General features: G+C 46.5%; 1 protein-coding gene across 2 annotated transcripts in view; it reads right to left on the bottom strand.

Annotated features, from left to right (window-relative positions):
- SULT2B1 (sulfotransferase family 2B member 1) overlaps positions 1–27,528 on the bottom strand; it is an 84,166-nt gene that overhangs the window by 37,970 nt on the left and 18,668 nt on the right. For both annotated transcript variants that reach the window (XM_061388913.1, XM_061388914.1), the window contains exon 2: positions 21,945–22,072. The gene's annotated coding sequence lies outside the window, so the exon portion shown is untranslated. The remainder of the gene's footprint in view (positions 1–21,944; positions 22,073–27,528) is intronic.

Here is a 27,528-nt window from a genome sequence, read left to right as displayed (position 1 = left end):
ACGGGTTGCAGTGCTACACAGAGGAGTTGGTTGAGTCCTTTCAGAACATGGGGATGGGGAGGTGGAAGGCTTGATCATAGAGGGTGAGGGGCCCAGACTCCTACGGAGGTGGCAAGAGGAACAGAAGACACCAGGATAGCATCTTACCCAGAGACAGGAGGTGAGGGGCAGGAATGGACATCACTGGTCAAACAGAAATGGAGGTGGGGGCACTTCAGCATCTGGGAACAGGGAAGAGACTTGGAAGGGGTTGGGAAGCAGAGAATGGGAAACCCAGTGCCAGCTTCTGGGGGATGGGTGGGCACTGGGAGGAATAGGATTATACAATCATCCATCTGATTGTCCATGTATCCATCCATCCATCTGTCCATCCACCCATCCATCCATCCATCCATCCACCCATCCATCCATCTGTCCATCCACCCATCCATCCAGCCAGCCATTCATCTGTCAATCCATCCATCTGTTCATCCGTCCATCCATCTGTCCATCTACCCATCCATCCATCCATCTGTTCATCCATCCATCCACCCATCCATCCATCTGTTCATCCAGCCAGCCAGCCATTCATCTGTCTGTCCATCCATCTGTTCATCCACCCATCCATCCATCTGTTCGTCCATCCATCCATCCGTCCATCCATCTGTCCATCTACCCATCCATCCATCCATCCATCCATCCGTCCATCCATCCATCCATCCGTCCATCCATCCATCCATCCATTCATCTGTTCATCCATCCATCCATTTGTTCATCCACCCATCCATCCATCTGTTCATCCATCCATCCATCCGTCCATCCATCTGTCCATCTACCCATCCATCCATCTATCTGTTCATCCGTCCATCCATCCATCCATCCATTCATCTGTTCATCCATCCATCCATCTGTTCATCCACCCATCCATCCATCTGACCATCTACCCATTCATCCATCTGTCTGTTCATCCATCCATCCATCCATCCATCCGTCCATCCATCTGTCCATCTATCCATTCATCTGTTCATCCACCCATCCATCCATCTGACCATCATCCATCCATCTGTCCATCCATCCATCCATCCATCCATTCATCTGTTCATCCATCCATCCATCTGTTCATCCACGCATCCATCCATCTGACCATTTACCCATCCATCCATCTGTCTGTTCATCCATCCATCTGTTCATCCACCCATCCATCCATCTGTTCATCCACCCATCCATCCATCTGACCACCTACCCATCCATCCATCCATCTGTTCATCTGTCCATCCATCCATCCATCCTTTCATCTGTTCATCCACCCATCCATCCATCTGACCATCTACCCATCCATCCATCCGTCTGTTCATCCATCCATCCATCCATCCATCTGTTCATCCATCCATCCATCCATCCATCTGTTCATCCACCCATCCATCCATCTGACCACCTACCCATCCATCCATCCGTCTGTTCATCCATCCATCCATCCATCTGTTCATCCACCCATCCATCCATCTGACCACCTACCCATCCATCCATCCGTCTGTTCATCCATCCATCCATCCAACCATCTACCCTCCATCCATTTATCTATCTATCCATTCATCCAGCTTCCATCCATCCCTCTCTCCAGTCAGCATCCACTTCTCTATCCATCCTCCAAACATCCATCCATCTCTTCCTCTGACTAAGACCAGGGGAGGCCTCCCCTGGATCAGGACCTGGCACTGGGTCCACAAACGGGACAGGTAAGTAGATATACCTTACAGCTGTGCTGTCCAACACAGGAGCCACAGGCCACATGTAGCTATTCAGCACTAGAAATGTGATGCCTGTGACCGAGGAAAGGAACATTTCCAATTTCATTTCATTTTAATCACCTTAAATTTAACTTGAAAAACAGAAGCAAAAGATAAACAAATAAATAAACAGAAGCAACATCATTCTTCTTAAATGCAGCATTAACACTTTGGGAAGACTGTATCTCACTTAACCCTTGGAGACAGGGCATCAAAATTGAGATAAAGCTCGTAAAGTATCTCATGGGTAATTTCTGTATTGATGATATGTTGAAATGATGATGTTTTGGATATATGAGATTAAACAAAACATATTTCTAAAATTAGTTTCATTCCTTTCTCTTTCCTAAAAGAATGTGGCTGCCAGAAAGTATAAAATGACACGCATAGCTAGCATACCCGTTGAATTGATTCTGCTGGCCTGGGGGACTTTCAGTCTACTTCGTATCCTGCCTGTAGATTCATCTCTTGAGGAGGAAGGGAGTGGTTTCCCAGGGGCAAGGATGGCCCAGTAGGGGAAACACACCAGGTGTGACCTGAGTGGACAAAGCAACCAGAGAGAGGGTCTGGCAAAGGCATAGAGGCTGGGGAGATGGCTGGGAGATATTTCTTCCTGTCCTAAGAGGGGACTTCCAGGGATAGCACACGTTCCTGGGTCCTGGGGTGGAAACCCACACCCAGCCCTGGGGGCTTAAAGGCAGCAGGGAGCTATGCCAGGTAGGGCTGGGCTGGTCAGGACATGCCCTCTGCCCTGTGAGCCCCTGAGAAGATGAACACATCACCTGCGTGCGTCACTGGACCTGGAGGGGACCCCCTTCCACCTCTGACCTCAGGGACTGAATGTGAAACGGTAGCAAAAAGTAGTCTTCCCGCCTGGGGCTGAGGGCAGAGATGGGAGCTCTCAAGCGTGCCACCCACGACCCCCCCTCCACACTCACACACACAGTCCTCCGGCCGCAATTCTATGGGTTCTCTCCAGACTCCCCCGGGGCCCCAGGAAGTCCCAGGATGTATCATTTTGCTCCTGGAGCTCAGACATGGGCAAAGGGAGGTCACTGGGTCATGAGGTCACGTTTCCACTGAATCCGGGCCACTGTCACCTCCAGAGCCTGACCTTTCCATTAAAAGTTAGTAATTACTGGGAATTCTGGGAAAGCGGAAGACAGGCCAGCTCCGGCTGGGTTCTCCAGAGGGCAGAGGCTGGGGGCAGGGTTCCCAAATCCTCGAGGCTGATGAGGAAGTGGGCCGCTAGAGGGGCAGGGGGTGCGGAATCCTGGGTCTTGCGGGAGGAAGGGATGGGGGCTGGGATTCCTGTGACCCAGACAGAGATGAAACTGGGACATCCGGACCTCGGGAAGGAGTGCGTCATGGGAGGCAGAGGGATGTCTTTGTCCCCAGGGCGACCAAGGGACCCTCCGCGAAGGAACGGAAGAATCAGGCTGGGAGGGGTGGGAAGACGGCAGGCAGCTGACACCTCAAAGCCGGCACGGCTCCCTGCCCCCAGCCCTCTAATCAGTGGGTCCATCTCGGGGTGTGCAGCATTGTAGAAACCTCCGTCTCTATTCCCCGCCCGGATTACTCCATCCCGGTGGAGGAGCCTGCCCCAGGGCCGATACCGTAGACCGGGCTCCACCCCACACACTCACGTAGGCGCCCCTCCCGGAGCAGGGAGGGGGCTGGGCGAGGGCGGGGCCACACCTGTCCTCCTCTGGAAGAGTGGACGGCTGGGGGGACCCTGGCTCTGGGATGCTGGAGTTACCGCTGGAAGAGTGGACGGCTGGGGGAACCCTGCCCCTGGGATCCTGGAATTGGACAGAGCCCTGGGGAAAGGATGCTCCAGGCGAGGAGGGAAGGCTGAAAACCTGCCTCTTTACCAACTGTCCGGTCTTAAAAGAAGAAACGGGGCGAGAAGGGACCCACGTATACAGAAAGCTGGGAATCCTGAGAGATCAAGCCTGGTGGTGACGCTGTGTAGGGAAACCCGGACTCCTGGGTCAGAGAGGAGGAGGTGAGGGATGGAGAGGTTAGGCTTCTGGTCCCTGAGGCTGGGCCAGACAGCGCCCAGTGAGCTTTCTGGGATGGGGTGTTGGCTATAAGAATCTGGGGTCCACAGGGGTGGGCTCAAGAACAAAGGCGCTGCCCCTCCCCCGCGATTTCCGGTGGGCCCTCCCAGCCTCATCCTCACCCCTCCTTAGGGCTCTCCTCGGCCAAGAGGCCAGAACCAGCCAAACCAGCTGTGCTAGCTGGGCATCCCCATGACCCCCTCCCCCTAAGGTGCTCCAGGGCGATGGCAGTGAGTAGGAGGGTGAGCAGGTGGGTGAGCGCCGGCTTACGTCCTAGAGATCAGGACGCCCCAGTTGCTGCCTCCTGCCTGTCCTGCTGCTCCAGCTGATCCCTGATCCTTCCATCATCCCACCCTGGGCAACTGGGGTTGGCACTTCCTCCTTGGCCTCACTCTCTCCCCAAACCTGCTCCACCGAACATCCGTCCTGCCCGTCCTGCTCCTTCTGTTCCATTCATTCATTCAGCAACTCCTACAGATCCCCGGTTCTGTGACAGACGCTGTTCCAGGCACTGGGTATACTGCTGCTGCTGCTCCTAAGTCACGTCAGTCGTGTCTGACTCTGTGCGACCCCATAGACGGCAGCCCACCAGGCTCCCCTGTCCCTGGGATTCTCCAGGCAAGAACACTGGAGTGGGTTGCCATTTCCTTCTCCAATGCATGAAAGTGAAAAGTGAAAGTGAAAAGTGAAAGTGAAGTCGCTCAGTCGTGTCCCACTCCTAGCGACCCCGTGGACTGCAGCCCACCAGGCTCCTCCGTCCATGGGATTTTCCAGGCAAGAGTACTGGAGTGGGTTGCAGGGCGCAAAAAATGAATAGTGACCCTACCTCCTAACCTCAGAACAAACACGGATCGGGAATTCCCTGGTGGTCCCATGGTTAGGACTCACTGCTTTCACTGCCAAGGGCCTGGGTTCAGTCCCTGACTGGAGAACTAAGATCACATAAGCCTGCAGGCTAAAAAAGTAAATAAATAAATAAGTGACCTCAGACTAGCAAAAGGGACTTTGCACATATGTGATCAAGTTAAGGATTTGATATTAAAACATGTAGCTCGTATGCAAAATCACCAGTATTACACATTTGGTAGTTTGTAGCTTGCATATGCATATGTATCTTCTTATCGGAATGAAAAGCTGGACAAAACATAAAAAAAAGAAAGAAAATACCCCATCTCCAGGTCTTCGTGGGGAGGCAAGAGCTAAACTCTGATAAACAATAATTAGCAAACCCAGGTGGTCTCATCACATTCCTCCAGTGCTTTTTCATTAATTCACCCCAATGCTTAAGAACTCTGCCCCTCTTGTTTTAGCAGAATTGAATTCAATCTCTCCCCGATTGCAATAAACACAGTTACAATAGTCTTGAATAAAATCTTCCTTGCCAGTTGAAAAAAAAAAAAAAGTTAAGGATTTGAGGCGAGGAGGCGACCCTAGGTGATTTGGGTGGGCCTAATGTAATTTACTGAGTGCTGAAGAATTGATGCTTTTGAACTGTGGTGTTGGAGAAGACTCTTGAGGGTCTTTTGGACAATAAGGAGATCCAACCAGTCCATCCTAAAGGAAATCAGTCCTGAATATTTGTTGGAAGGACTGATGCCGAAGCTGAAACTCCAATACTTTGGCCACCTGATGTGAGAAGTGACTCATTGGAAAAGACCCTGATGCTGGGAAAGATTGAGGGCAGGAGGAGAAGAGGACAACAGAGGATGAGATGGTTGGATGGCATCAGCGACTCAATGGACATGAGTTTGAGTAAGCTCCGGAAATTGGTGATGGACAGGGAAGCCTGCAGTCTGTGGGGTCACAGAGTCAGACAAGACTTAGACTGAACAACAACAGCAAATGTAATTTACAAATGACAAAGGGAGGCAGGAAGGTCAGGGTTAGAGAAAGACTGATGGTGCTACTCTGCTGGCTTTGCAGATGGAGGAAGGAGCCACAGGCCAAACAATGCAGGCAGCCTGTAAAATGTGGAAAAGGCAAAGAAAGAGTTTCTCTTCTGGAACCCCCAGAAGAAACAGCCCTGCCGACACCTTGATTTTAGCCTAGTAAAATCCATTTTAGGCTTTCCTGGTAGCTCAGCCGGTAAAGAATGCAGGAGACCATGGTTTGATTCTTGGGTGGGGAAGATGCCCTGGGGAAGTGATGGGCTACCCACTCCAGTACTCTTGGGCTTCCCTGGTGGCTCAGACGAAGAAACTGCCCACAATGCGGGAGACCTGGGTTTGATCCCTGAGTTGGGAAGATCCCCTGGAGAAGAGAATGGCTACCCACTCCAGTATTCTGGCCTGGAGAATTCCATGGACAGAGAAGCCTGACAGGCTACAGTCCATGAAGTCACAAAGAGTCAGACATGACTGAGCTCAAAATCCATTTTGGGCTTCTGCTTTCCAGAACTGTTAGAGAATAAAACTGTGTTCTATTTATTTATTTGGTTGCACTGGGTTTCAGCTGAAGCACATGGGATCTTTAGTTGTGAAATGCAAACTCCTGGTTGTGGCATGTAGATAGATATAGCTAGCTCCCTGACCAGGGATTGAACCCAGGCCCTCCGCATTGGGAGCATGGAGTCTTAGCCACTGCACCACTGGGAAGTCCCGATTTGGGTTGTTCTAAACCACGAAATCTGTGGCAATTTGTTACAGCTGCAACAGGGAACTAATACGGTGGTCAAGGAGAAAGATAACCAACAGCTAAAAATTAAATAGTTTCCTGATGAGGGTGAAAGAGGAGAGTGAAAAAGCTGGCTGAAAACTCAACACTCAAAAAACTAAGATCATGGCATCAGGTCCCATAAGTTCATGGCAAATAGAGGGGATTAAAGGGGAAACAGTGACAGATATTATTTTCTTGGGCTCCAAAATCACTGTGGATGGTGACTGCAGCCATGAAATTAAAAGTGGCTTGTTCCTTGGAAGAAAAGCTATGACAAATGTAGACAACATATTGAAAAGCAGAGACATCACTTTGCCACAAAGGTCTGTATATTCAAAGCTATGATTTTTCCAGTAGTCATGTATGGGTATGAGATTTGGTCCATAATGAAGGCTGAGCACCGAAGAATTGATGCTTTCGAATTGGACGAACAGGATAAAGAAGACAGCAAGGGCACAGCTTCAGAGGTGGGACTGTGCCCCTCAATAGGCAGAATGGAGAGACGGAGGGAGCTGGGTCCCCTGTGACGTGGCGGGTTCTCTCCCAGCTCAGGGAAACCGACACGCCTTGCCAAGGCACAGGGACACGCTGCCATACCAAGATACACAGTCATAGTTTTGTTGTATCTGTCAAAGCCTTACGTAGCCCTTAGTCAGTGCCTGACGAAGTGCCAAGAGACCTACCCAGCTCCACATTTAATCCCCGTGATGACCTTATGCAGCTGGCACTATTATTAAGTCCATTTTACAGATGAGAAAACTGAGACACAGAAGGCAAACACCACTTGTCCAGCTTGGATTTGAACCTGGCAAGCAGTGCTGCTACTATAAAGGCATGAGCAGGGCTGGAGGAGAAAAACTTCTTGCCCACCATCAACACTTAATCAACAGTTGCTCAGGGTTACCAGTTCTCATCCTGGCTGCCGATCAGAATCCCTTTTAAAAGCCCTTCCCCGGGCTCAGATAAGTCAGAAGCTCCAAGGTCCTCGCGCAATCATCTGTCTCTCCTGGGGGTTGGTTGGTGGTCTCTGGAGGGGGGATTCTGTCTGCCCTCCTCAGCATCAGGGACCCAAGGCTCTTGGAACAAACTGGGAAGAATTCACAACACAAATGTTGAGCCCGATGGTTGCTCGATCTGGGACAGTTTTGTCCCTTCCAAAGGACATTTGGACATATCTGGAAATATCTTTTGGTTGTTGCAGCTGGGGAAGGAGATGCTACTGGGATTAACGAGCCAAAGCCAAGGAGGCCACCCAGCGTCTGACAGCACACAGGTGGCCCCACAAGGATGATTCCTCCAGCTTCAAGTGTCACCAGGGCCAAGGTGAGAAGCCCTGCTCCAGGCACATCTTCTAGTGTTGGGGAAACACGAGGCGGCAGGGAGTGGGGTGGGGAGGGCAGGGGGAAGGTGCAAGCTAAAAAAATTTACAAGGAAAGAAATGAGTCAGGGAGGTGGGACGTTCCATACGGGATAATATACCAGGCTCTTCAGCACCTGGAACAGCAAAAGGACATCGTCACACAAGTTAGCTCTTTTCTTGAAACCCAAGTTAAGATCTGTGCATTGCACATTCTGTAAATTTGACCCTGTTCCAAAAAAATACAACTGAGAACATGGAACCCTAGTTAAAATGTTCATTGAAGGGTTAGAGTGTGCTCGTTTCTGCAACTCACTTTGAAATGCATTAAAATATTGTCATATATCGTATTAATGTGATTCATAATAAGAAATGTATATTTTGTTCCTGCCACAGAGTTCCTAAAGCCCTTGGAATTTCCTAAGTGATAAGAATGATAAAGTTGTCCTGTTGTTGGTCAGTCGCTCAGTCGTGTCCAACTCCTTGTGACCTCATGGATGGCAGCAGGCCAGGCCTTCCTGTCCCTCACCATCTCCCGGAGTTTGCCCAAGTTCATGTCCATTGCATCGGTGATGCCATCCAGCCATCTCTTCCTCGGATGCCCTTTTCTCTTTCTGCCCTCAGTTTTCCCCAGCATCAGGGACTTTTCTAGTGAGTCGGCTCTTTGCATCAGGTGACCAAAATACAGGAGCTTCAGCTTCAGCATCATTCCTTCCAATGAGTATTCAGGGTTGATTTCCCGTAAGATTGACTGGCTTGATCTCCTTGAAGTCCAAGGGACTCTCAGGAGTCTTCTCCAGCATCACAGTTCAAATGCATCAATTCTTTGGTGCTCTGCCTTCTTTACAGACCAGCTCTCATAACCATATGTGACGACTGGGAGTTGTCTTGACACTCAGCACTTCCATATTTTAACATACATTCCATGAAGAAGCAAGTGACTCAGATATGCCCAAGATCACCCTACTCATTTATTCCATATTTATTTCATATTTATTCTATAAATACCTCAAGCCCTTAACTGTCAGGGCGGTAGATCTGAGACGTGTTCTCCTGTCTTCTCGCTTGACGTGTTCTCCTGTCTTCCCTCTTGGCTGCCTAATGAATAAATCTTTTCTCTGTTGGAAATCTCAACATCTTAGCATTTTTGTCTTGCTCTGCATCAGGCAAACAAACCTGGTTCGGTAACAAAACCTTATATATCTTCTCCACAAATACCCATCTTATGATTACTTTAAAATAGAAGCTATGAAGTCTCTGCATCTGTCTGTATGTTCATGCATGTCTATATATATATATATGCCTTGTAGATGTGTGGCTTTTTCTACCTCTAGTTGGCATTGCCTTTAGTAAGGAAGCTCACTTCCTGGCAGGGGCAGTAACCCCAGGATATTCTGGGGACCCCAAGAAGAGAAGAATTAACCCAAATCTCTAAGTGTGGCAGGCAAGATCTGATGGTAAGTTCTTGGCTTGACTTCCTCGCCTTCAGAGGTTTTTTTAAGAAGTAATATGAGATTTCTGATAAAAAGTTCGAGCAAAGCAGATTAAAAGATTCTATGTTGTCCATCACTACTCTTGCTCAGGTCCATGGGGTCGCAAAGAGTCGTGTCTGACTCTTTGCGACCCCATGGACCGCAGCACGCCAGGCCTCCCTGTCCATCACCAACTCCCGGAGTTCACTCAAACTCATGTCCATTGAGTCGCTGATGCCACCCAACCATCTCATCCTCTGTCGTCCCCTTCTCCTCCCGCCTTCAATCTTTCCCAGCATCAAGGTCTTTTCCAATGAGTCACTTCTGCACATCAGTTGGCCAAAGTGTTGGAGTTTCAGCTTAAACATCAGTCCTTCCAATGAATATTCAGGACTGATTTCCTTTAGGATGGACTGTATGGATCTCCTTGCAGTCCAAGGGACTCTCAAGAGTCTTCTCCAACACCACAGTTCAAAAGCATCAATTCTTCGGCGCTCAGCTTTCTTTATAGCCCAGCTCTCACATCCATACATGACTGTTGGAAAAACCATAGCCTTGACTAGATGGACCTTGGTTGGCAAAGTAATGTCTCTGCTTTTTAATATGCTGTCTAGGTTGGTCATGGCTTTTCTTCCAAGGAGTAGGCATCTTTTAATTTCATGGCTGCAGTCACCATCTGCAGTGATTTTGGAGCCCCCAAAAATAAAGTCTGACACTGTTTCCACTGTTTCCCCATCTATTTGCCATGAAGTGATGGGACCAGATGCCATGATCTTTGTTTTCTGAATGTTGGGTTTTAAGCCAACTTTTCCACTCTCCTCTTTCACTTTCATCAAGAGGCTTTTTAGTTCCTCTTCACTTTCTGCCATAAGGGTGGTGTCATCTGCATATCTGAAGTTATTGATATTTCTCCCGGCAATCTTCATTCCAGCTTGTGCTTCATTCAACCCAGCATTTCGCATGATGTACTCTGCATGGAAGTTAAATAAGCAGGGTGACAACATACAGCCTTGACGTGCTCCTTTTCCTATTTGGAACCAGTCTGTTGTTCCATGTCCACTATTCTTGCTGCACATATGTAAATAATCAAGCCAAGTCTTTCGAAACCAGACTTAATTGGCAAACAAATTTATCTTTCTGTGGTTCTCTCTGATGGAAATTGGGGTGATTGTAGAGAGTAAAAAACTATATTTCAGTAGACACTATAATACACACATGTGTTGGGACTTCTCTGCTGCTCCAGTGTTTGAGAATTCTCTTTACTATGCAGGGGACACAGGTTCGATCCCTGGTCGGGAACCTAAAATCCTGTATGCCAATGAGAACTGAGTCCTTGGTGCCGCAACACCAGAGCCCATGTGCTCTGGAGACGCTGTACTAAAACTAGAGAGAAGTCTATGAACTGCAATGAAGTAAGTGTCCAAACACTGCAACAAAAGATCCCACAGGCTGCAGTGAGCATCCTGCATGATGCAACCAAGACCTCATGATGCCAAAAATAAAATTTTTTTTAAGAAAAGAGTATTTGTTAAAAAAATACAGAAAGTATAAAAGTCATTTTTTAAAAATACATACCTATGGATATTAGATTTTAGTTTTGTTTATTGTCTTTGAGATTTTGTTTTCTCCCTGTAAATCGAACTAGATTCTGAACTCATCTAGTTTTCTCCAGTATTTGACTATTGTCCATACTAACATTTCCAATTTTTTCCCTACTCTTCTGACTTGGAATCACGGAAGACTAACACTGCCCTGTTCCCAAAGCCTTGCAAACTAAAGCTGGACAGATGGATAGCAAAATCACAAACAGCTCATGTACGGACAGTCTTCAGGCCCGTTGTTGCTATGTGAACACTCAGAAGGATCACCAGGGGGACTTTCCTGGCGGTCCAGGGGCTGAGACTCTGCAGTCTCAGTGCAGGGGGACCCAGGTTCCATCCCTGATTGGGGAAATAGACCCTGCCTGCCGCAAGTAAGAGTTCACGTGCCACAACTAAAGATCCTGCAGGCCATGACTAAGACCCAAGGCAGCCAAATAAATAAATAGTACAAAGAAGAAAAAGAAGAAGATCACCAGAGACATACGGACCAGGAACACCTGTCATGTTGCCACTGCTTGCCCCCACTCCATCTGAAGACGTTCTGGGCCCGACACGTAGAAATGTTCTCAACTGGCTGCCTTCAGAACTCAGAAACTGGGATTCTAATCTTCTCTAATCGTTAACCATTGTTTTTCTTTTGTTTCCATAGAAATGCCTTATTAAATACCTCATTTCTCATGCAATATAGGCCTCACTTTGGGAACCCAGCTGTACTACCACCTCCAAAAAATGAGACACAACTGTTTCACTGAACTGACCTATTTTCCAGACTAAGAGACTAATTCAACGAAATAATGGAACGATCTACCAGTTCAGTTTTTCCTGTGTGGAGTTTCCAAAGAAGTTTCAGAGGAGGGGACTGATGGGGTTTAGGACAGGCTACCCTAACACCTGCCACTTTGGTATATAGATTATTTTAAGCTGAAGACAATCAAGGCCCGACAGACCCAAGAAATGCTTTTTACCTCTCCCTTAGCTGCCTAAAAGAATTCAGATAGGGAGCCTAGTCCGGGAAGAGAACTATCCCCAGAGATAACTGTTTAATACAAAGAGGATGGGTAGGTATGCTAAATTGGAGGGGGAGGGGTGGGGCTGGCCAGGTCCCCATTTGTTCAAATTCCCCTGGGTCCCATTGTCTTTCCTTAGCATGGCAAATATCTGTTAACCAAACACTTCCCATCTTCCCATGAACTGGTTTCCTTCCCTTTGAAGCCCCAGACCCCCTCTCACTTTTTCTTAGCTCAGGCTGTCATTTAAGCCTCAACTGCCTGACAGTCCTTGAGCCTCTCGAGTCTGTGCAAGTCTCCTGCACACAAAGCTAACTTTGTTTTTCTCTTGTTGATTTGTCTTAATTCAATTTAATCGTTGGACCAGCCAAAAGAACCTAGAAGGGTAGAAGAAAAAAATTTAAATACTTATTTCTTTGGCTGTGCCTGGTCTTAGCTGCAGCACTCGGGATCTTTGATCTCCCTCGTGGCAGGTGGGATCCATAACTGCCGCGCGCAGACTCTTCGCTGCAGCACGTGGGATCCAGTTCTGCGACCAGGGCTCAAACCCTGGGCTGCTTGCATGGGAAGCCCTGAGTCTTAGCCACTGCACCACCAGGGAAGTCTCAACAGAAGAGATTTTCTCCCTCCCTACTCTTACTAATTTAAGTTTATAGGCGTCTCTGGTGGCTCAGTGGTAAGGAATCCGCCTGCCAATGCAGGAGACATGGGTTCGTTCCCCGATTTGGGAAGAATTCCACATGCCGTGGAACAACTAAGCTCGTGTGCCACGTCTAATGAGCCTGTGCTCGAGATCCCGGGAGCCGCCATGACTGAAGCCCATGTGCCCTAGAGCCTGCGCTCTGAAGCAAGAAAAATTACCGCAATGAGAAACGGAGCACCCACTCTCTGCAACTACAGAAAACCTTCGCGGCAATGAAGACCCAGAACAGCCATAGATAAATTTACATTTCTCATATGACCCAACAATTATATTCCTGAGTCTCTACCCAAGAGAAACAAAAGCACATATCCATGGGAAAACCCATGAATGGTCACAGCAGCATTATTTATTATAAGCAACTAGGAGATGTGAAGTGAATGAAGTGAAAGTCGCTCAGTTGTGTCCAACTCTGCGACCCCATGGACTATACGGTGAATGGAATTCTCCAGGTCAGAATACTGGAGTGGTTAGCCGTTCCCTTCTCCAGGGGATCTTCCCAGCCCAGGGATCGAACCCAGGTATCCCACATTGCAGGCGGATTCCTTATCAGCTGAGCCATAAGAGCAGCCCCATAAGCAACTAGGAGAGGCACCCCAGATGTTCATCAACAGGCAATTGAATCAACAAAGTCTGGCACCACCGGACCATGGAATACTGCTGGACAATAAAAAGGAATGAACTTCTGAAGCACCCAAAAATGTGGACAAACCTCAAAATAATTCTGCTGAGCAAAAAAAAGCCAGACCAAAAAAAAAAAAAAATAGAACATTCTGTATGCTTCCATTTATATAGAAGTCTAGAAAAAATGCAGACTAACCTGCAGTGACAGAAAGCAGGTCATTGGGTGCCTGGGGATGAGGGTGGGGTGGGGTAGAAGGAGGATTTACAAAGGGACACAGGAAACTTTCGGGGTGATGATGTGGTCACCATCTTGCTTGTGGTGATGGCTTCACAGGGGTACACGTATCAAAGCTTAGCAAATTGGGCACTTTCGAATATGTACAGTTTCCTGTATGTTAAGTATACATCAATAGAGCTGTGAGTAGGTAAATGGAAACAAATTCATTGAACCATATGCTTTAAAAGTTGAGTGAGTGAAGTGCTCAGTTGTGTCCGACTCTTTGTGACCCCATGGACTGTAGCCTACGAGGTTCCTCTGTCCAAGGAATTTTCAGGCAAGAGTACTGGAGTGGGTTGCCATTTCCTTCTCCAGGGGATCTTCCCGACCCAGGGATCGAACCCGGGTCTCCCGCATTGCAGGCTGTACTTTAAAAGGCTGTGTTTTATTGTATGGAATTGGATGATTATTATGTAAATTAGGGCTGAGTAAATCTGACTTGAAAAAAATAATAAAATTGCAGCCGGTAGATAAATAAGTCCTGGAGATCCAATGTACAGTGTAGTGAATGCAGACAACAATCCTGGATCACAAACTTCAAAGTTGCTAAGAGACTGGATTTTATTTATTGTTTATTCATTTACTTTTTGGCTACACCTCGAGGCTTGCAGGATCTCAGTTCCCCAGGTGGGGATTAAACCTGGGTCACAGCAGTGAAAGCCTGGAATCCTAAGCGCTGCTCACCAGGGAACTCCCAAGAGTGGATTTTAATTGTTCCCACCACAAAAACAGAAATGATCATCAAGAGATATGATAAAGGTGTTAGCTAACGCTCCAATAGTAATCACGCTGCAACAGATCAACGTATCAGGTCATCATATTGTACACCTCATCTTAACCAATGTTGTATGCCAATTACATCTCAGTGTAAAAAGTGGATGGGAAGATAAGCCAGAAAGCAAACTGAATGAAAATTCTACGACGACTCTGAAGGATGGGTATGCAATAGTCATCGTATAATACTTCTGATTTTTCTGTGTGCTTGAAGTAGTTTATCAGTATATTCATGTGAGTAAAAAGGGGGCAAAGGAAAACTGTCTCCACTCACACTTGTGGCACCAATATGTATGGTTTCTCCCCCTCAATGCCACGCCCCACACCCACCAATTCTCCAGATACCAGCTGGGTGTTCAACAATTCACTTCACTAACTACCCAGAGTCAGCACAGACTCCACAGGTTGAGGGCTTGGTCCCACAAGACTGGCCCATCTTCAGATGCCAATCTCGAGTCCCAGATTGTTTGTTTTTACTTGTGGGGTTTTTGTTTTGTTTTTGTTTGTTTTTATATTGGAGGTCATATGATTTATCATAATGATACTTATCATAAGTATGATATCACTTATACGTGGAATCTTTAAAAATGATACTAATGAGCTTACTTGCGAAACAGACAGACTTAGAAAACTTATGGTTACCAAAGCGGAAAGGTGGGGAGGAGGGATACATTGGGATTGACATGTACACACTGCCATATTTAAAACTGATGACCTGAGACAGGACCAGGTCACCCTCAACACACTGGATGCTCACTGCAGGGAGACACAGGAGCCTTATCCGTCAGCCCAGGAACGTCTGTGACTGGTTCCCAGAAACTGTTAGTCTCTCAGTCGTGTCCCACTCTTTATGAGAGTGTAGCCCTCCAGGCTCATCTGTCCATGGGATTCTCCAGGCCAGAACGCTGGAGTGGGTTGCCATTTCCTTCTCCAGGAATCTTCCTGATCCAGGGATTGAACCCCGGGTCTCCCACACTGCAGGAAGATTCTTTACTGAGCCACCAGGGAAGCCCAGAAAATGACGTGCAAATTTGCATTCTTCCAAATCATACTGTGTGTTTGTTTTCATGAAAACACAGGCTCAAAACGGAAAGCCTGATGATTACAAAAAAGGAGGAAGAGGAGAGGGTCGCTGGCAGGGCTCCTTAGCCTTTTAATGCGTGTCCTCTTCGTGCTATCATTTCACTGCTCGGAATCTCCCCTGGAGAAGACCTTCAACCCGCAAGATGTTCACAGCGCTGTTGTGTGTCACAGCCAAAGCACTGGGAACCACCTAGGCGCCGCCAGTAGGAATGATCAAATAAACTGAGACTCACCCTGCTATGAAATGTGACGCAGCAGATTAAAATCGCAAAACAGGGCTGGTGACAGATTAAGTTCTCTGAGGCCTATTAAGTGAGAAAAGCAAGTTGCTGGACAGTTCATCTGGGACACTACGTGATATTCAGGTGAAAAAACCCCTACAAAAGGGTATATTTATGAAGACTTAAATATGTGGGAGAGTATAGGGGGAGAAGACACTGTGAGGAAACACACTCGACAAAAAGAGTGGGTCCCCTAGGAAAGACATCGAGTGACCAAGGGACTTTCTCTATGAACTTGAACACAGTCTCATTGAACAGCTGTGTGTAAAAGAATCCAAAGTTTTTGAATTCTGAAAGTCGCTCAGTCGTGTCTGACTCTTTGCCACCCCATGGCTTACACAGTCCATGGAATTCTCCAGGACAGAATACTGGAGTGGGTAGCCTTTCCTTTCTCCAGGGGATCTTCCCAAGCCAGGGATCGAACCCAGGTCTCCCACATTGCGGGTGGATTCTTTACCAGCTGAGCCACAGGGAAGCTCATAAAGTGGAAAGGGCAAGATTAACCCCCAGGGGGTCTACCACCAAGAAATAACCAGGAATAGTGTTCTGACATATTTTTTTTCATTTCTGCATGGTTTACTTTTAATTGGCAGAAATGTTTTGTAAATTGACATATTTATTTTTAAGGGTTTTATCTTTGTTAAATTAGGTGGTTGGCATCCTGTTTTTGTCTCTTAATTTCATATATATAAATATATATACATTTCTTATAAATACACTATTTAAAATATAAATCTACAAAATATTAATATGTGTTTATATAATATTATATTTAATATATATTTATAATTTAAACATAATACACATTTATATTTACTCATCCCACTGTTTTCTGCGGGGATATAAAACCCCCTCTGTGCCCCTATATATATCTATATTGGAGAAGGAAATGGCAACCCACTCCAATATTCTTGCCTGGAGGATCCCATGGACAGAGGAGCCTGGCGGGCTATAGCCCATGGGGTTGCAAGAGTCCGACACAACTTAGCGACTAAGCCACCATATATACATAAAATCCTCTCTATGTACATATATGTGTGCCTGTGTATATATACACATAAATGACTACACAAATATGCAGAGGGGATGATATTACATATGTCGTTTTCTTCTTTGCATGTTTCATTTATATCTTGCTGTTTTGCACACGGCTCTCCACATAAACATTTGCCATGGTGCTTCAGGCTGCTCGTAAACATCACTTTTGATGCCTGCCTAGGTTTCTATGGGTGGAGTAGGGTTTACTTCCTCACTTGCCTCTGGTTGGACATTTGGTTCCTTGCCAAGTGTTCTCTGGGATAATTATGTTTACACCCAGCGCCATCTCTGCATTTTGGATTTGTTCCACCATCTCCAGAACTGAATCCTTGACCGGTCAGCGGGAGTAAACCCTTGGTTCTGAAAATGATTTTCTTGCTTTGTGATCATCAAAAAGAAAAAGAAAAAATTGCATCCATGCATGGTCTGGAGCGAGTTTGGGAACTACAGATAAGCGAAAGGTGGAAAAGCAAAACCTCTGGTGATTCTGTCTCCATTATTGGCTCTGGAGCCTTCCATTAATTCCAAGTTGAATAATTTTCTTCCATTTCATGGTGAGAATACATTACACAGCACTTCTGCATTCTGCTTATTTTGATTTAGTCCATCATAAAAACGTGTTCCCCTTTCACTTAAAATGATTGCATAACATTCCATAACGTTGCTATCCCATACTTTACAGAACCTTTCCTCTAAAGCTTATTATTACTATAAATATTTCAACTTATGATTACAAATATCTTTTGCATCTATTTTTTTTTTACTGATACAAATAATGCAACAGAGAAAATCTTTGTGCATCAGCTTTCCTGCAGATCTTAAGGTTATGTCCTTCCCATGAAAGAAAAGTGAAAGCTGCTCAGTCATGTCTGACTTTTTGTGACCCCATGGACTGTAGCCCACCAGGCTCTTCTGTCCATGGGATTCTCCTGGCAAGAATACTGGAGTGGGTATCTATTCCCTTCTCCAGGGGATCTTTCCAAACCAGGGACTGAACTTGAATGTCTTATATTGCAGTCTGAGCCACAAGGGTCCTTCCCATAGAGTCCCGGAAACAGAATTACTGGGTAAGAGTGCCAAGTCAGTTTCTGGAAAGGCAAACAACTTCCACTCGTTTACAAAATGGATGATACGGTAGAGTTTGTGTTACACATCCTCCCTATGGAATGTTATCAAATTTATTAGAGTTTTCCTCTTGGTCAGTGAAAAACTGAGTCTCATTGTCATTTCTGTATTCACTCACTGAGTCACTAAACATTTATTGACCACCTGCTACACGGCTGGCATAGTTCTGGGCGCTGGAGATGCAGCAATGAACAAAATGCGCTCATTCCAGGGGATGAGGGGAGGGGTGAGAGAGTAAACAAGTCAATAAATAAAGGGATAGATCATTTCAGAAAGCAAAACGTACTACTAAAAGAATTAAGAAGGAGGGTAAAGGGATTTCCCTGGTGGTCCAGTGTCTAAGACTCCTCTCTCCCATTGCAGAGGGCCTGGGTTCGATTCCTGGTCAGGGAACTAGATCCCACATGCCTTGACTAAAGATCCCATGTGCTACAAGTAAGACCCAGTGAAGCCAAATAAATAAATACTTTTTTTTTTTTTTTAAAGAAGGAGGGTAAAAGCTTTCCCACAGGTTGGGAATCCGTTGTAGTTCTGCCTTGTGACTTATCCATTTATTGGCATGGCAGTTCTGCATTTTCCATATCTTTATCCATTTATCACAACTATGACAAAACCTATGGGCTTCCCTGGTGGCTCAGATGGTAAAGGATCCATCTACTTGCAATTCGGGAGACCTGGGTTCGATCCCTGGGTTGGGAAGATCCCGGAGGAGGGCATGGCAACCCATTCCGGTATTAGGGCCATGGAGAATCCCCATGGACAGAGGAGCCTGGCGGGCTACAGCCCATGAGGTCACACAAAGTCAGACAGGACTGAGTGGCTAAGCACAACACGTGACAAACGCAGCAGTGATATGTCTTCAACATCCTCTGTGACAGTGACTCAGGCTGCCTCTGGTTATCTCAGGCAATGTTGCTCGATAAGCATTACCTTCCTTTTACACATGCACAAATTACGGGTCAAAGAGGTTAAGTAACTTGCCCAGAGCCACACAGCCTCGGTGGCACAGTGTCTAAAGACACTGAATCGAAAAAGCTTGAGACACTAAGGAGTTCTTGGATAATTTGTCTCCTTGACAATCGAATTTTTTTAAAGTTTATATTGGACTATCAATATAAGCATGTCCAATTCCATGGACCTGAGTTTGAGCAAACTCTGAGAAATAGTAGAGGACAGAGGAGCCTGGCATGCTGCAGTCCACGGGGTCGAAAAGAGTCAGACACGACTTGGCACCCGAACAACAACATCAGCCAAGTGCATACATATAAGAGAACATATTTCAGAAGTGAACAGCTTCATGAATTAATTCTACGTATATGCACCAATTATCCAGCACCAGATTTAAACAAAACCAAAACTGGGCCCTTGTGCCCTGCGGCCCCAATCTGCAATGTAATCATGCTCCTTGAATTCTCCTCTCTGCTAATCTCGTTTTAACCGCCAGCTCTGAATTCCTGAAAGGCATCCTTGATGAGATGCCTTCATCAAACCAACAGAGCATTGTAGGCATGCATTCTTGTCCCTATATGCTAAAACCCGCAACTTTTCATTCTCTGCCTTCGGAAGGTAGACTCTGTCTCATTTAAATTAATAGCAGATATGCAGACACACAAGCCCAAAGCCAGAAGGTGACATGAGGACAACCAGATGGATGCAGAAAGGTCATCAAGGTCACGGGGAACAGAGCAGGTCCCCCGGGGCGTGGTCAGGAATGTTATGGGCTGGTGAGGGACAGGGGTGAGGAACATTTCAACCATAGCTTTGAAAGCTAGGTTGAGTGTCACAAACGGGGCTGGATAATAGTCAGCTATTTGCGCCCCATGTGATACTGGTCCCAGATCGCAGCAGGCAGCCCCCAAGATAGCCCCTAAGAATCCCCATCCTTGGCGTTTCCTACACAACTATATTACATTTACATACGTAAGTGATGGGAAGCAGCCATAGTACAGCTTTAGGCACTAAGAAGCCCACCTAAGTATCCTCTGACACTCTAGGGATGGGGAGGCAAATGTTTTGTCTATAAAGGCCAGAAAAAATATTTTAGACTTTGCCGTCGTATGGCCTGTATCAGCACCACTTGACTCTGATCTTGAAGTGAAAGAAGACCCACGGGGCAGGGGAGGGGAGATAAATCAGGAGTTTGAGATTAGCATATACACACTACGGTACATAAACTAGATAAACAACAAAGACCTACTGTACAGCACAGGGAACCCTATGCAATATCTGTAACCTATAATGGAAAAGAATCTGAGAAAGAATTCATATACATGTATGCATATGTATTTACAAAAAATTGTAAATTAACTATACTTCAATTAAAAAAAAAGAAAAGAGCCATAGACAATACATAAAAGAATGTGTTTCAATAAAACTTTACTTATAAAAACAGATTATGGGCTGGTTATGGCCAGAAGCCTGCTATTTGTCAACCCCTATTAACGGCAACCCACTCCAGTATTCTTGCCTGGAGAATCCCATGGACAGAGGAGCCTGGCGGGCTACAGTCCACGGGGTCGCAAAGAGTCGGACACGACCGAGTGAGTTCACTATTCCACAAGAGGGCTTTCCAGGTGGCGCTAGTGGTAAAGAATCTGCCTGCCAATGCAGATGCAAGAGACGTGGGTTCAATTTCCTGGGTTGGGAAGATCCCCTGGAGAAGGAAATGGCAACCCACTCCAGTATTCTTGCCTGGAGAATCCCCAGGGACAGAGGAGCTTGGTGGGCTATGGTCCATAGGGTCACAAAGAGTCGGACTGAAGCAACTAAGCAGGCATGCCTTCTAGGGGAACGTATCTTTGACTTACTTTTATTTTTGAGTATATTATTGATGATTTTTGGTTTTGGTTTTCTAGCCACACTGTTTTAGCGTGTGGGATCTTAGTTCTCCGACCAGGGATCAAACCCGTGCCCCCTGCCTTGGGAGTATGGAGTCTTAACCATTGGACCACCAGGGAGGTTCCTTGATGGATTTTATTATATAACTATTTCTGTAATTCTTAAGATTTAAAATGCTTACGAAATTACATTTTGCTTATTTATATTATTTTTAGCCTTCTAATTTTATTTTTTAATTGAAGTATAGTTGATTTACAAAGTTGTATTAGTTTCAGATATACGGGAAAGCAATTCAGCTATATATATATATATTCTTTTTCACATTCTTTTCCATTGTACGTTATTACAAAGTATTAAATATAGTTCCTTGTGCTATTCCGTAGGTCATCATTGTTCATTTTATATATGGTGATGTGTATCTATTAATCCCTTGACTTTCTGTTTATTACTGATTGAGAGTGTCCGTACCAGTTAAGTTAGATGTTGACTAGTCTGAAATCAATACCGTATGAAATGATGGTTTTTCAAGTAGAAAGACAATCCCCAAAGTTGTTGTCCTTTAGGTCATTAACTATTTTTGTAGTTATGTCTCTAATTTCCCATCACTTACATATATAAATGTAATGTAGTTGTGTGGGAATGCCAAGAATGGGGATTTTTAGCAGCCGTCTTGGGGGCTTCCTGCTGCACTATGGGACCAATATCGAGTCTCAACCACCATTATCTCATTCTGGAATTCTCTCTTTTTAAATTTTCCCTTCACCACTTGGCATGTGGGATCTTAGTTTCCTGCCCAGGGATCGAACCCACATCCCCTGAATTGGAAGCTTGGAGTCTTAAACCACTGGACCTCCAGGGAAATCCCATGCTTCTTTATTCATGTATTAAGGGAGAAGAACTAGTAGGTTCTATAATTCCAAAGTGGAATTGAAACAATAGTTCAAACATCTGCAACAGCTCTGGTATGGTTTGGAAATAGCTGTGATTTCTAGCAGTAGGATAAGAGATTCCAGAATAAACAAAGTTACAGGTATTGCCAATACGACACAGGTATTGCTAATGTGGGTTGTCACCTACATTCGTAACTATATGAGTTATCCACTGATATGGAGTAAACCTCTGCAAAACTCGGTAGCTTAAAACAATAGCAATCATTTACTTTGCTCTTGAATCTACATTTGGGGTGGGGCTCAGTGAAAACAGCTCATCTCGGATCCATGAGGCAACAGGTGAGACAGCTCCTCTGGGAGTCGGGGAACCCATTATCAAGATGGCTCACTCACCTGGTTGGCAAGTTGGAACTGGCTGTTGGGCAGCAGCTCAGCTGGGACGGGGTAGGGGGACCTCAAGTCCTCCCCACGCAGCCTTCTCCACGCACTCGTGGGCTTCCTCACAGCATGGACGCTGAGTTCTAAGAGTTTGTCCAGAGAGAACAAGGCAGAACTAAGTACATGGCATTTTTATAACCTAGCCCCAGAGCTCACATAACATCACTTTCATTGAACCCTATTGGGCAAGGTAGTCAAACAGGCTCAAGGGGGAGAGACACAAACTTCATCTTTTAATGGGGAAGTGGCAAGATCTTGAAGATCTTACTTTTTAAGTTAAGCCCCCAGGCAGGAAAGATGGTGAACACTGGACTCAGTTCCTTGGCCTCTATCCAATGACAGAGGCCCATCTTTGTACAAAATTGGAAGGCCTGTCTACAGAGGCCTGTCTCTGTGTTTTCTGCAGAAAATACAACCTGCCACAAAAACAGAATGAAATGTTGGATTTTAGTTGGAGGTTACTGAAAAGAAAGATGCAGTTTCTTTTTCTTTTTTAAAATAATTTTAAAAAAAAAGATAAAATAATTTTATTTTGCTATTGATTTTTGGCTATGCTGGGTCTTTGATCCCGCAAGGGCTTTACTCTAGTTGCAGCGAGTGAGGCCTACTCTGTTGGGGCTTTCCTTGTAGCTCAGTCGGTAAAGAATCTGCCTGCAGTGCAGGAGACCTGGGTTCGATCCCTGGGTCGGGAAGATTCCCTGGAGAAGGAAATGGCAACCTACTCCAGTATCCTTGCCTGGAAAACCTCATGGACAGAGGAGCCTGGTGGGCTGCAGTCCATGGGGTCGCAAAGAGTCAGGCGTGCCTGAGTGACTAACACTTGCTTACTTTAGGCCTGCTCTGTAGTGGTGTATGGGCTTCTCATTGCAGTGGCTTCTCTTGTTGCGAAGCACAGGCTCTAGGGGCCCAGGCTTCAGTAGTTGGGGCTTCCAGGTTCTAGATCACAGTCTCAATAGTTGAGGCGGACAGGCTTAGTTGCTCCAAGGAATGTGGGATCTTCCCGGATCAGGGATCAAATCTGTGTCTCCTGCATTGGCAGGCAGATTCTTTACCACTGAGCCACCAGGGAAGCAGGCGATCTCTTTTCCTTATCCAAGTTCACGGACTCCATAAATTCTATCTCCAAATCTTTTGAGGGTCCCTGGGCCCCAGGCAATTCTAAAAAGTGACTGCTGGGAGGGGTCCAGATAACCTGTGTGTGCATGCGTGCTAAGTCGCTTCAGTCGTGTCCGACTCTTTGCAACCGCCTGGACGGTAGCCCACCAGGCTCCTCTGTCCATGAGATTCTCCTGGCAAGAATACTGGAGTCGGTTGCCATGGCCTCCTCCAGTGGATCTTCCCCACCCGGGGATCAAAACTGTGTCTCCTGTGGCTTCTGCATTGCAGGCAGATTCTTTACTGCTGAGCCACCAGGGAAGCCCCCTTACATAGCCTACCTTGCTTCAAAGTCTCCCATGGCTCTCTTCTGCCCAGAGTACAGAGGGCAAGGAACTGAGTCCAATGTTCAGGATCTTTCCTGAGTGGGCTTAACTTAAAATGCAGAGATTTATTGTTCAACATCAATTCTCTCCTTCCTTAGTCGTACGTAGAACTCCAGTTTTGTCTGAGACAGAAATGCGCTCACCTAAAATGCATCATTACCAACCTCCCTTGCAACTGGTGGTCAATGAGATTGTTTATTTTTATTATCATTATTATTGGCGCATGTGGATCTTAGTTCCCCAACTCAGGGATCAACCCATGTCCCCTGCAATGGAAGCATGGAGTCTTAATCACTGCACCACCAGGGAAGTTCTCTCTCACTGTATTTATTATTCTGCAACTTGCTTTTTTCAGTCAACAATACATCTTAGAGCTTTTCCTCTGTCAGTCCATGGCTCTTTCTCATTTCTTTAAACAGGTGTATAATATTTCCTGGGATAGATGCACCCCTATTTATTAACCTACCGGTGAACATTAAGGTAGCTTCCAATTTTTGTGGCTTTTACATACATGATGATCAAAGACAAATAAATAAATGATAGGCAGACAGTATCTCCATGGTGGAGCTGATGCTTCAGATTCTGTAGGCAGACCTAGCTCAGTGGTGTAAAGAATCTGCCTGCCAAAGCAGGAGACCCGGATTCAACCCCTGATCTGGGAAGATCTCACATGCTGCGGAAAAACGAAACCCATGGGCCACAACTATTGAGCCTGTGCTCTAGAGCCCGGGAGCCACAACTACCGAAGCCCATTCATCCTAAAGCCTACGCTCCGCAACAAGGGGAAGCCACCAGGATGAGAAGCCTGCGCACCGCAGCTAGAATTTAGCCCCTACTCTCCTAGAGAAAACTGAAAAGCCCACACAGCCATGAAGACCAGTGCAACCAAAAATGAAAATTAATAAATAAAAAAAATTTTTTAAAGCAATGATTGGGACTTCCCTGGTAGTCCAATGGTTAAGACTCCGAGCTGCCACTGCCCGGGGCCCAGGTTGGATCACTGGCCAGGGAACTAAGATCCCACATCCTGCAGGGTGCAGCCAAAAAGAAAAATAAATCAATGAACTATTGATACATTCAATAGGATGATTGCACCTCAAAATCATTGCTCTGTGCAAATGAAGAACTCTATAAAGATACAAACTGTACGATTCCATTCAGTGCTCTAGAACAGGCTACATTAATAAACAGTGAAAGAAAACAGACTAAGGGTTTCCTGGGGATGGCGGATTGACCGGGAAGGGGTGCAAGGGAATTTCCTGGGATAAACAAACAGTGTATATCTTAACTGGGATATTGAGCTGGCACAAGTGTGTTCATTTGTCAAAGCCCATCAGATTGTACTCATAAGACCTGTGTATGTGACTGTAGGTAAATTACAATACACATAAAGGTGAAGTGCAGGTGGAAGGTGAGAGGAAAGTTCAAAAGGGAGGGGATATATGATACCTGTGGCTGATTCATGTTGATATATGGCAGAAACCAACACAATATTGCAAAGCAATTATCCTTCAATTAAAAATAAAAAAATTTAAAAAGCAAAGTGCGTGCCAAGTTGCTTCAAAGTCGGGTCCAATTTTCTGCGATCCTATTGACCGTGGCCCACCAGGCTCCTCTGTTCATGGGATTCTCCAAGGGAGAATACTGGAGTGGGCTGCCGTGACCTCCTCCAGGGGATCTTCCCAATCCAGGGATCGAACTCATATCTCTTAATGGCCCCTGAATTGGCAGGTAAGTTCTTTACCACGAGTGCCATCTGGGAAGCCCAAAAGTAAAATGAAATGTTGTTATTAACATTGCTATCCCTGGGGACTTCCGTGGCAGTCCAGTGGTTGGGACTCCATGCTTCCACTGCAGGGAGCACAGGTTCGATCCCTGGTGGGGAGCTAAGATCCCACACACCACACGGTGCAGCCAAGGATTGAAAAAAGAAAACACTGCTGTCCTGGCCGCCTCCTTCTTTATGCCCATGCCAACTTGTTGGCTGGCATGGAGACCTATTTGTTTGCCAAATGAATGAATGAGTGAGTGAGTGAGTGGATGAGGACTGAGGCAGCACCCTGGGTGCATGGAATATTCCTCCTCAAGCCCTTCAGTTTTCTAGAGGAGGCGGCTGGGTGGCCTCCCACCCTGATAACTCTTTCCAAGGCCCCTCCCCTCCCCCAGTAGACCCCTCAGCTCCTCGGCTCAACAGTTGGAGACTTTCGACAGCCTCACCCCTGCACATTGCTCCCCTCCCACTCCAGTCTCACTTCTTTAATCACTAGACACACAATCCTCCAGCGCCTTCTGTGTGCAGGTACTGCAGAGAGAGCTGGCAACAAGACAGGCAAAGACTGTGCCCTTGGGAGCTCCATAATCAAACCTGTAGCCTGATGTCAGGCAGAACTAATCCCACTGAAGAAAGACGAATTGTACTAAGGGCCTGGGGAAGGCAATAACTGGGGCTGCAGCTCTGGTGGCAGGGGAGGCTGCTCTGGGACATCCACACAGGGGCAGAGACTGGACTGAGACAAGGGCATCAACTAGGGCATTCCCTAGAGGAAAAAAGTAGCCAGCGCAAAGGCCCTGGGGCAGGTTCCTACTTTCATAGTGTATTCAAGAAATAGGAATGAGGCCAGTGTGGCTGGAGGGGGAGGGAAAGAGGGTCAAAGGTGAGAAGTATTGAGGGGCAGACTATTTAGGGCCTTTGGGCCAAGGAAAGGAATCTGGCTTTTACTCCAAGTGAGATGGGAGCCAAGGAGAAGGGATGTGAGCTGACTTAGGTGTTAACAGGCTTCCTGGGCAAGAAGAACATGTAGAGGAGGCAGGGAGGGCCAAAGTAGAAAGCCTGTTGAGCTGGCTACTGCAATAGTCCAAGCAAATCATGATGGTATTTGCAGAGGTGAGGAGAGTTGATCAGGCTCTGGGAATATTTTGAAAGCAGAGCCAGCTGACAGATCAGATGTGGGGGTGTGAGAAAAAGACAGGAGTCAGTGATGACTGGGAGTTTTCGGCCTGAGCCACTGAGCTGGGGCAGCAGGTGGAAGTTTCCTGAATGTCCCAAGCTGTTTCACACCTCCAGGCTTTTGTGCACTCCATCCCCCTGAGTCTGGAATGCCCTCCTTTTTCCACTTCCCACCCCAGTCTCAGCCTCGCCCCCGCTCTCATCACAGCTGAGCCCAAATGTCACCCTCTCTGGAAGCTTCTTTTGGAATGTTCTAGGCTCCACACGGTGTGCCCTCCGGCGTCCCCACAGTACCCTGCACTTCTTTCCCCAAACGGATGATCAGAGTTTATTTGCCAGCATCTCTCGTGCCAAGTGGGTGACACTGGAGGGACTGAGGAGGGGCCATGGCTCTAACGCTGCAGCAAGTGCATCAAAAGGAAATGAACTTGAATTCTTTCCTTCATTCAGTACATATGTCACATGCCAGGGACTCCAGTAGGCGCTGAGTAGTGAGCAGGGAACAGGAGAGGCAGGTCTCTGCCCTCATGAGTCTCTAGGGAGAGAGGTGACAATAACCCAAGCAAAGAAGTGAAAGATTTAGGGATTTCCCTGATGATCCAGTGGTTGAGAATCACCCTGCAATGCAGGGAACTAAGATCCCACATGCCATGGAGCAATTATGCCTACACGCGACAACTGGAGAGTCTGTGAGCCACAACAAAAGATCCCGTGTGACACAATGATGCCACCACGTGCCATGATTAAGACCTGATGCAGCCAAATAAATAAATAATAACTATGTTTTCAAAAAAAATGAAAGATCTGATGTGCCATAATGGTGATGTGATGGAGAAAAAAGCAGGATTCCATGTGTGAGATGGGGGAGGTGCAGTCATTCATAAGGTGATAGGGAGGCTTCACAGACTCACTGAGGAGGTGACATTTGAATAAGGATCTAAAGGAGGTGAGGAAGGAGCCATGTGGCCTTTGGGGAAGAGCAAACAGCAAGTGCAAAGGCCCTGAGGTAGGACTGTGCTCAGAATATGGGAGGAGCTTGAAGGAGGCCAGGGTGGCCAGAGCCACTGAATAGGGGGTAGACATCCAGAGAATGGAAGGGGAGGGACCGTCC

The sequence above is a fragment of the Bos javanicus genome, chromosome 18 (genome assembly GCF_032452875.1).
Source record: "Bos javanicus breed banteng chromosome 18, ARS-OSU_banteng_1.0, whole genome shotgun sequence".
NCBI classification, from domain to species: Eukaryota; Metazoa; Chordata; class Mammalia; order Artiodactyla; family Bovidae; genus Bos; species Bos javanicus.
This window is presented reverse-complemented; position numbering and strand designations above follow the sequence as displayed.